The sequence below is a fragment of the Electrona antarctica genome, assembly GCF_951216825.1.
Source record: "Electrona antarctica genome assembly, chromosome: 8".
NCBI classification, from domain to species: domain Eukaryota; kingdom Metazoa; phylum Chordata; class Actinopteri; order Myctophiformes; family Myctophidae; genus Electrona; species Electrona antarctica.
This window is the reverse complement of record NC_136789.1, coordinates 1507501-1514955: the sequence shown is the minus strand read 5'-3', so window position 1 is coordinate 1514955 and position 7455 is coordinate 1507501. Positions and strand designations below refer to the sequence as shown.

Below are 7455 nucleotides of genomic sequence, written 5' to 3'. Positions count from 1 at the left end.
TGTGTGTGTGTGTGTGTGTGTGTGTGTTAAAAAGGAACCTGGTAAGCAGAGAGTTAATGGAGGCAGTAGCTCCCCTCCCAGTGTGTGTGTGTGTGTGTGTGCGTGGCTGCGCGCGTGCTCGCTCGCTCGCGTATACATGTACGTGTGTCTGCATAATTTAGCGTTCACGCGTGTATGTACGTGCCTGCATAACTTTGTGAGCGTGTGTGTGTGTGTAAATAGGTGTCTGGTGTCTGTCTCTCTTTTTTTGTGAGCGCACATGCGTGTCTGCATGTTTTGGCGCGTACGTATGTGTGTGTGTGTGTGTGTGTGTGTCTGCTTGCGTGCTTTAGTCAGGCACATACCAGCGTGACTGCGTGTGAGCACGTGCGTGTGTGTGTGTGTGTGTGTGTGGACCCATGGATGGTAGGGAGTTAATGCAGGCAGGGCTGTGGCAGCGGTCCTCCTGCCCCTCAGCCAGATTAATCATGCAGGAGAGACACAGCAGGCCCCCGTTCACTCTGCCTGGGGGTGAAGCTGTGCCCGCATGCTCTCTCTCTATCACATGGCCCCGACTCCCCCTGCTTCTCTCTCTCTCTCTCTCTCTCTCTCTCTCTCTCTCTCCGCTCTGTCTACTTCCTCTCTCTACCCTTTCGTCTCTCCTCTCTTGGCTCTCTCTCTCTCCACTCTACCCCTCCAGGCTTGGGGTTGGGGGGGGGGGGGGGGGGGGTATAGGGGTTGGGAGAACTGCTATGCTTGCTGGGTTAGGGGCTATAGTCTGGGGGGGAGGGGGGGTTAGAAGGGAGGGGGAGCGAGGAGAGGTGGCGGTGGGATAACAGGAGATAGGCTATAGGTGTGGGGCATAGCTGCTGGTGGGGGGGGGGGGGGGGGGGGGGGGTGAGAGGTGGTGATAAGGGATGTGAGGGAGGTATAGGTGTGAGAGCGGAGGGAGGTGATGCATGGTGGGAGAGAACAGGGGAGGTATATGCTATGGTTCCTTTGACGACGGTAGCTATGACGTAGCCACAACGGAACCGCCGGCTTCGTGGGATGAATTCCCACGAAGCCGGCTGTGTCGCCCAGCAATATTTGTATATAATTATATAAAGGTTGTAGCCCATGTGACAGACCTCATTGATGATTGATGTCATCAAGATGACGTCAGTCTTGTGCAGATATCTTGCAGAACCTTGTCTATTCTTCACATTTTGTATGGGTGTCATTATCTAGCTCAGGGGTTCCCAAAGTTGGGGTCCGGACCCCACATGAGTCACGGCACACTGACGGTGGGGTCGCCAATTAATCAGCTGCATAGCTGTCTGTCTGTCTGTCTACCCACCCACTGGCAATCCGAAGCCTGCTATTCAGATGCATCGCCATTCCGACGCGCAGCATTACTAACCCTATAGCCACGTAGTCGGAATGGCGGTGCATCGGAATACCACTCTCTACACGCTCCGGCTGACTCGTCCGGGTTTTTGCACTTGGTTGGGTCCACCTGCCAGACCCTGCAATTGTTATTAGGAGCCGGTATATAGAGGTGGTGATTTGGGGGGGTGGAGGGATGTGGGTGCTCTGGAGCTCCACATAAAATGTTACCAGTAGCTTGCGCTTTCCTTTCCCTGCTCTTTCAATGTGTTTCCACCCTCAATATCCCTTTCTTTGGGCGAGCGTCGGAGGCACCAAAAAGGAGAGAAACAGCACATCCGTCTGTGAAGCAGCAACAACAACAGCCCCCTTTTTTATCTTTTTGGAGCTAGGGGCCCTGACGCCAGCAACAGCGGCCAACAAGCTGTGTGTGTGTGTGCGTGTGTGTGTGTGTGTGTGCGTGTGCGTGTGCGAGTGTTGATCGTGGGAGGTGGTACGAGGGCATAACGAGGGACACTCGCTCTCGGATGGAAACCATACGGCGGCGTCTCAATGCACTGCAGAAAAAGTTGTAGCCATTGTAAGAGAGACTAATGGGGGAGAGAGACTGTTGGTGTCTAGGTATCATCTTGTGTGTGTGTGTGTGTGTGTGTGTGTGTGTGTGTGTGTGTGTGTGTGTGTGTGTGTGTGTGTGTGTGTGTGTGTGTGTGTGTGTGTGTGTGTGTGTGTGTGTGTGTGTGTGTGTGTGTGCGCGTGCTCCATACAGTATGATTTTTGTTTTGTTATATCACCTTGGTGAATAAAGTGAGTCTAACAATCTGCTGCCCAGAAGCCTCACAGACCTGTTGATCACTTGCAGTGATCTGAGTTTAGCTTCTAATTGCTGCTTGGCTCCAGGACACTCTGAGGAACAGTACATTATTAGTACGCCTAAACAACTGCTGGAGGTATCAAGCCTCTGAATCATGATCCTGCTGTTTTAATCTGTTATTTAGTCTGTCAGTTCATTTCACCACAACCGGACGCTGCGTTGAGTAGTTGTGGCGATTTGTACAAAACGGGTACAAAGCGGGCTACTCCTGAAAAGTTTAGAAGCCAATCGTAGCCAATGAGGGTGGATTATGAGAAATCAAACAAACCCGTCTTGATCACATGACTATGGAGAGCATGTGTACCGATTTGCGTGAAATTTGGCTAAAATCTGAAGGAGTAATATTAGAAAATGTGTTTTACATATGTCGGCCTCCTGGTGGCGCTATAAAGAGCAGATGTGAAAAATTCCAGGCAAAGGTTTTTCCTTGGCCTCTAGGGAGTTGGCATACAAAGTTATCCACAGATCCGTGCAGTTAGAGGTAAAAACACTTTTCGGCCAGTTAGAGCGCCACCATGAGGCTGAGTTGAAAATGTTCATGTGGCATTTCTTCCTCTGCCTAGTGGGAATGTGCGTGCACAATTTCACGGAAATCACACGATGTGTTCATGATTTGCAGCATTTTGTTTGAAACTGAGCACTCCTGCGAACTTTGGAAGCCAATCTTAGCCAATCAGTATGGCGTCTGAGAAATCTGAAAGACCCGTTTCGTTGAATGGCTCTAGAGAGACTGTGTACCAATTTGCGTGATGTTTGGACAAAATCTGTAGGTGTACTGTCCAAAAACTTGTTTTGCACAAAGCGGCCTCCTGGTGGCGCTATAACAGGCCGTTCTGGAAATTTTGGGGCAGAGGTTCATCGTTGGCATCCAGGGAGTGTGTGTGCAAAATTTGGCATCGACCGGGTTAACGGTGCCAGAGATTAGCTGTTCACAGACGGAAGGACACACACACGGACACACACACGGACGGACGGACGGACGGACGGACGGACGGACGGACGGAGTGCAAAACATACTCTCTCCCCATGCCTTCGGCCTGGTGGAGACAATAATCATAACTATAACTGCACTCTGTCGAGTGCCTACATGCTTGTTGCACACAAGTAGGCCATACATGGTGGCAGTGGTGGCCGAACGGATTGCGGAGCGGTCTTGATACCGGAAGGTCGCCAGTTCGAATCAGCGGTCCGACACGTTAAAATTACCACCGCTGAAGTGCCCTTGAGCAAGGCATTGAACCACTACCATGAAATGTTCTATGAGCAGGGCCTGGCTGGAAACAAGTTCTTGAGCTTAGCCCAGATACCCTGGGTAAATATAGTAACTTTGCTTTGCTTTGCTTTGCCTACTAGTGCGCAAGCAGAGCGCGCAAGTACTGTCGACCGCTACAAACTGTCAATGATGACGTAATAAAGATGTGGATTAAAGGACCCAATGCCAGGGTGTAATTGGTTTTCGATGGTGACGTAAGGACGATATGTTTTAGTGTCGGGAGGATTAAAGGTAATGCCCCCATGTATACATGTATGTAATCTGACACCACTGCCATATGAAGCACAAGTAGTCATTACTCATACGCATGAGTGACGGCTTTTGATGGTGACGTATATGTCGATCAGTGTCGGGTGGATTAAAGGAAATGCCTATGTATATGTAATTTGTAAGTTGATTAGCGGTATACTGTGGTTACTTTGCACCCCGTTTGATGCGTATGTATCGTGCCAGCATATGACGTCAGGGTATAACTGGTATAACTAGCTCTCAATGATGACGTAAAAAAGATGTGGATTAAAGGACCCAATGCCAGGGTGTAATTGGTTTTCGATGGTGACGTAATGATGATATGTTTTAGTGTCGGGAGGATTAAAGGTAATGCCCCTATGTATACATGTATGTAATACATAGTCAAGTAGTCATTACGTCATACGCTGGCACGGCGCATACGCATCAAACATCGTCCTGGACGAAAACTATTACTTGCGCGCTCTGCTTGCACAAGTAATAATGGTAACACTTTTTTTATATTTGTTACTAAACACAAGGGTATATTTGCATGTGACGCTGTGTATGCATTGAAGAGGAAGGACGGGTTGTTGGCCGGCTCCATATATGCAGATCTAGGTGATGATCCAGTCTTCTCCATGTATGGCTATCCAGGGTTTGATGAGGTCAGTGTTGTGATCTTCATTTATGGAGACGGACATATATGGAGCGGGGCACGAGGCGTGATGGACTGACAACCATATATAATGGTGTGACGTGTCACGAGGCGTGACGGACTGACAACCATATATAATGGTGTGACGTGTCACGAGGCGTGACGGACTGACAACCATATATAATGGTGTGACGTGTCACGAGGCGTGACGGACTGGCGGCCATATATAGTGGAGTGACGGATTGACGGAGTGACGGACTGACAGGTTTTTCAGGTTTTCATAGTAATCTGTGACCTACGGTCGCAATTAAATGTTTTGTTGAGGTTTCTGCCTGACAGTATGCAATGTTGCCCTCTGGAGTGAGTGTGGAAATAATAGTGGCCGTTTCCATTATCAAAGTTGCCCACCCCACGGTTACAGTATGCTAATTAGGCTACTTAAAGATTCCCTTATATGTTTATAGAACCAGGTCTACTGGTGTTGGTGCAGTTTGAATGAACTGTGTATTTTGTCTTCACAGTATGTGTTATTAATATTAACCCATTCAGGACGGGAACCCCTTCCTGAATTCAGGACGGGAACCCCTTCCTGAATGCACTCGGTGCCGCTCATAGCGCGGCACCGAGTGCCACGCTACGAGCTTGTACGAGCTTGTAGGCTATTTTTTAAAAATCGTAAAAATGTGGCACAAATCTTTGAATGTATATTCTTTCAGAGCGAACGTTTTTATCTCAAATCTTTGCTTCTGGGGCGTCCCTGGAACAACATATTTTCAGATGGGGGTTTCATTTTTGGGGTCCTTCACATGAAATAGTTTGAGAACCACTGATACAGAAACATAGGTTTTTCAGAAAACTGTCAGGATTTGGAAGACATTTTGTAGAATCTGGTCTCAGTCCTAAATGAGTTTATTTGATATTTTTGATCTAATACTCTTTAATAGTGTATCTCATCCCCTTGGGTCCTATTTGGTCTTGTTGCTCCTTGGAGCTGTGACATATTTTAAAATATTATAGCAAACATGCAGCCAAAAGAGGTTAAACAAGCCAATTGTGTTGTTATTTTAAAACGTGAATTGATGAAGGATGGACGACTGGGAGTTTTCCTTCATTTAACTCAGATTCATGGATTCTTAGCAGGAGTGGATGTTGCTTTGATATGAAGTAAATAAAGGTGAAGCGGCAAGTGTAGCATACAGTATTATTCAGACGTAGCGTGCACATACTGTGCATGCACGCACACATGCACGCGTGCGCACACTCACTCACTCACTCACTCACACACTCACTCACTCACTCACTCACTCACTCACTCACTCACTCACACTTACAAATCTTTCCACATTAAAATACTTTGGAAACATACTTTGCTTAAAAAAACATCATCTGTTTATAACTTTATTGTTCCTCTTTGATTGCACAGTGCAAGCGTGACATGTCTGAATATCTCTAGAAATGTTTCCATCCAATTCTCAGCAGAATTAATTTTAAGCAACCCTTTCAAATGTCTTCATTTGAAAATGTATTTTTTTTTTACTAATAATAATAAAAAAGAAACTTTACACCTCTAGTGAACATAAAACCTTTTTTCTTTTTGTGGGCATACTCAATAGCAAATTTCATTGAAATTTACTATTGCCATTCAGCCTTTCAAATGAAACACACCATAATTTACATGGGGGATAAAACTACTTGACTGGAAACAGGCTTTTAAAAAAAAAGGGAGAAGAAAGAAAATGCCAGCATCTTGGTAGTGTTAAATATCCCCATTACTCCCTTAAGAAATGCTAATATAAACGAGAACAAAAACGAATAGGCACCCAAACCAGACATATCAGCAAGCTACACTGAGGAAACGTACGAAGGTTTCAATCACAGAAAATAACCGATTTACAATCTCACAACACGTAGTGATGTGATGTGTTGTGAGCTTATAGGTCAACTTCTCATGGACAAGAAATAACTGGCAGTAACTGTCTGTCTCCACCAGGGTCTGGCATTATGGCATTTTGGCACTGTCGCTGTTCCACACCAGGTAGCTCTTGACTCGTCTTGAGGATTTGACCAGGTGGCAGAGAGAGGGAGAGGGAGAGTGAGAGAGTGAGAGAGTGAGAGAGCGAGGGAGTGAGAGAGTGAGAGAGTGAGACGAGAGAGAGGGAGAGAGAGAAGTTCAGGCGATTCCCTGGAGAGTAGACAGCACGATGAGGACCTAATGCAGTCCTGTTCTGTTATGACAGTATCAATATGTTGAGCCATGGACAGACAGGCCCGTTCTTTGGCTCAACATATTGATACTGTCATTATGGCAATCCCTGTTTCTAAAGGCTATAGTATAGACTTTGAGAAGAAAAAACACAATTTGATACATACAGTATCTGAGACTGATTGATTTGTGACATCAATCAGATTCATATCAGTGACTCATTAGATGATTCAATGTATTTACTTCTATTATGGCTGCCTCTGTACAAAACAATGACTTTGTCCCAAGATTCATAAGAAAACAAAATAGAACACTAAGCCAAACGTGGGTCTACATGAGGTAATGCAGAACACTTCGATTATGGCACGTGATAAAAAAAACATAAGCGAGTGCATTGCTCAGGCTTTGCAAATATACCTGAAAACATTTAAAACATTTCAATTAAAATTAAGTGGTATTTGTGACCTGCTCTACCAAACTCAGTCAGAGAATGCAAAAGCTAATTTGGAGAAGCAAGACCATAGACAGGAAAGGTAGACGCCTCCTCCGGCTCTGACTGGGGCGTCTGTATCTCGGGTGCCATCTTACAGGGAAGGCAGTTTCCACGTGCGTCACAGAGCGGACGTTCGGTAGGCCAATCAGAGGCGGGACTACATCTTTCCCAGAGGCACTTGCTTTGGCAATGTAAATGTTTGTTTCCTCATGCCAATAAAGCTCCTTTGAATTGAATTTAAGTCCCGGAAAAAGCAAGGTGTGATTGACTAGTACTCACTTGAGTGGAAGTGTCCGCACTTCGCCTTCCCTGTTGTGAAACCCTGCGATACAGGTCGCTCCAATGAACTGCAGGGGACATGAAGGCGTACAGCAAATTCCAT

General features: G+C 46.3%; 1 protein-coding gene across 2 annotated transcripts in view; it reads right to left on the bottom strand.

Annotated features, from left to right (window-relative positions):
- Positions 1–5751: 5751 nt before the first annotated feature.
- LOC306928323 (uncharacterized protein) overlaps positions 5752–7455 on the bottom strand; it is a 35083-nt gene continuing 33379 nt past the window's right edge. For both annotated transcript variants that reach the window (XM_079508344.1, XM_079508343.1), the window contains exon 7: positions 5752–7455. This exon is cut by the window's right edge and continues 1113 nt beyond it. The gene's annotated coding sequence lies outside the window, so the exon portion shown is untranslated.